The 3,068-nt window shown below is 48.9% G+C and overlaps 1 pseudogene; it reads right to left on the reverse strand.

Annotated features, from left to right (window-relative positions):
* Positions 1–370: 370 nt before the first annotated feature.
* On the reverse strand, positions 371–2,774 carry LOC135559321 (uncharacterized; annotated as a pseudogene).
* Between the last annotated feature and the right edge of the window lie 294 nt (positions 2,775–3,068).

Below are 3,068 nucleotides of genomic sequence, written 5' to 3' on the forward strand. Positions count from 1 at the left end.
GCCACCAGATGTGCGAGACCTTTTGAAGGGTCTTCAGTTTGCCTTCGTTTGTGGGGCCATGTGCTTCTCGTAAGAGTTCTGGGCAGAGTTTTGCTGGAGCAACCAATCTTCCGTCGTGACATCTCCAGAGTTCATCTGAGCCTTTGGTTGCCCCTTTCTGTGCCCAGACTGAGTGTTCATAGGGTCCCGCTGAGTCTTGTAGCTCAGCTATATCTTTCTGGGTAAGCTCTGTCTGCGGTATTTGCGGTTGCAGTACCATTTGTTTAGGTTGGTAGCCTCCGGCTTTCTTGGCTGCTTTGTCGGCTGCAGCATTCCCCGCACTGATTCTGTTTTTTAGTAGCTGGTGTCCCTTACACTTCATGATAGCTACCTATGCAGGCAATGATACTGACGCTATCAGTTTCTCCATCTGTGTCTTGTGTTTGATTGGAAGATTTCCTGCTGTGGTGAAGTTTCTTCTTACCCACTGTGGTCCATCAGTGTGGACTGCTCCATGGGCATAAGCTGAGTCGGTGTAAATGTTCACAGTCTTTCCTTTTGCTCTGATGAGGGCCTGTGTCAGTCCGATGATTTCAGCTAGTTGTGCAGATGCCGGCTGAGGGATGATGGCTGATTCAAGCGTGACGTGTGAGCCATCAGGGAGTTGCTGTACCACCGCATATGCTGCTATGTTTCCTTCTTCTCCTTTGTAACAGCAACCATCAGTGTATAGCCATTGGTCAGGATTGGTCAGGGGTTCATTCTTCAGGTCTGGTCTCAGTTTTAGTTCTTGTGCCGCTCTCTCAGCACGAGTGGGGCAGTCCTTCTTCTGAGTTGAGTGCATCTGCCATGTTTTTCTCGGTGTTCACAAACGTGATGTGTGACTGTGTGCATTTGTTCTGAATCTTGGTTTTTCTGTCAGCACTGAACGTTAATTCTTTACTCATCAGGTAAGCAGCGACGCCATGATGGGTGTGGATCTCCAATGGATGACACATCACGAGGTGAGCTGTTTTTTCAATAGCTTTTGCTACTGCAGCAACGTATCTGGAGCATGTTGTCTGTCCTACCTCAATGTGGTCAAGTTTTGAGGAGTGGTACATCAGTACCTTTCTCTCCCCCTCTTGTTTCTGGAAAAGGACGGATGATGTGAATCCTTCTTTTTCAGAAACATCCAAATGGAACTTGCTGTTGTAGTTAGGTGCAATAAGTGCTGCTGCTACAGAAAGATCGGTCATCAGGAGTGCAAAAGCTGTTGAGGCTTCTGGGGTCCAGGCCAGGGGAGCATGGAGGTTTCTTGGTCCTGCTTTACACACGATTTCCCGTAGTGGTTCCGTTCTGGCTGTATAGTCAGGGATGTGTGTACGGCTGTAGCCTGTCAATCCGAGGAATGACAACATTCCTGACACAGTGATGGGGCGTGTGTGATGGAGAATAGAGTCTCTGTGGGACTTGATGAGTCCTGCACCCTCTCCTGAGATTTCTCTTCCCAGGAAGATGACTGTTCTTCTACAGGACTGTACTTTGCTCAGTTTGACCTTGTAGCCCTTGGCGGCTAGGAAGTCTAGCAGTGTTTTTGTCATCTGTAGGCAGAGGTCAGATGTAGGAGCTCCAAGCAGTAGGTTGTCAACGTATTGAATCATGACTACTCCTTCTGGGATCCTGAGTTCAGACAGGTGAGTCTTCAGTATGTGGTTGAAGATTCCTGGAGAGCATCTGTAACCTTGTGGCAAAACCGCATACGTGTACTGTTGACCTTCATAGGTGAATGCAAAGATTGGTTGAGATGCTTCATCCAAAGGAATGCTGAAGAAGGCATTAGCCAGGTCAATCACAGTGAAGTACTGATGCATAGGTGACAGATTACTCAGTGTGATGTGTGGATCAGGGACAGGAAGGTCGATGGGTGCAGTGACGTCATTCACTGCTCGGAAGTCTTGGACCATCCGGTATGTCTCCTCTCCTGCTTTCAAGACAGGTAGAATGGGTGTGTTCCATGGTGAGACAGTGGGGTAGATGACACCTGTTCCCAAGAGGGCATTTATGGTTGGTTTGATTCCCAGTGTCTGTTCAGGTTTCAGGCGGTACTGTGCTCTGTAAACCAGTGTCTGATTTGGGTTCAGTAGGGTGATGATCACTGGGGCAACTTGGAGCTGACCCACATCGAAAGGGGATGTGGTCCAGATTTTGTCATCGATAGTGGAGATCAGGGCTTTCGATGAGGGATGATCAGAGTAGGGTTTTCCATGGTGTCTTGGCAGGGGTAGACGTTCTGGGAGACAGCTTTCTTCGGTGTCTGGGTCAAGGAATCGCCACATTTTCTCCGAGGTAGCCTTGTGTATGCCAGGCGTCGAAGTGGGTTCCCAGGTCAGTTTTGAGGCGCGCCTGATCATAGGACCTAGGCTACGTGCTTCGAATCCATTGCCTACCGCCAGTGTGACATGAGGTGCTGATTCGTCACCCAACATATACCAGGGTTTCAAATGTGGTTGTAGGAGGACCGGTGCTGCCACCACCTCTGGGCCACACACAATGGTAGAACACCTGATAGTTGGGGTTAGGTGCATCATGTTCTCATCCCAGTCTTCAGTGTAGGGGCAGTCGTCAGTGTCTGTTACATTGAGTGTGCAATGGATCTCAGCTTGAGGAGTTTTATATGGGTGTAGGGTGTAGATTTGCGCTTTCAGTTGGTTGAACTTGAACTGTATGTGAGGGGTGGCAGGCCCTGTGGCTAGGCATTTGAGCCAGTACACTTCCTGAGTTTCGGATAGTGAGGGCGTCGGCAGGAGTGGCATCATCAAAATTCTTACTGGTGATCAGGTGTTGAGGAGGGAGGGTTGGTGGATACTTCCACTCCACTTTCAGTAAGATATATGGTAGACCCCATTTTGCATAAAAGGTCTCGTCCTAGTAGATTAACTGGGCAGTTGGGACAATACAAGAACTGGTGTTTTAACTAGCCTAGTGGTTAGAGTGTTGGACTGGTAACCGAAAGGTTGCAAGTTCGAATCCCCGAGCTGACAAGGTACAAATCTGTCGTTCTGCCCCTGAACAGGCAGTTAACCCACTGTTCCTAGGCCATCATTGAA

Source organism: Oncorhynchus masou, chromosome 18 (assembly GCF_036934945.1).
Source record: "Oncorhynchus masou masou isolate Uvic2021 chromosome 18, UVic_Omas_1.1, whole genome shotgun sequence".
Lineage (NCBI taxonomy): Eukaryota > Metazoa > Chordata > Actinopteri > Salmoniformes > Salmonidae > Oncorhynchus > Oncorhynchus masou.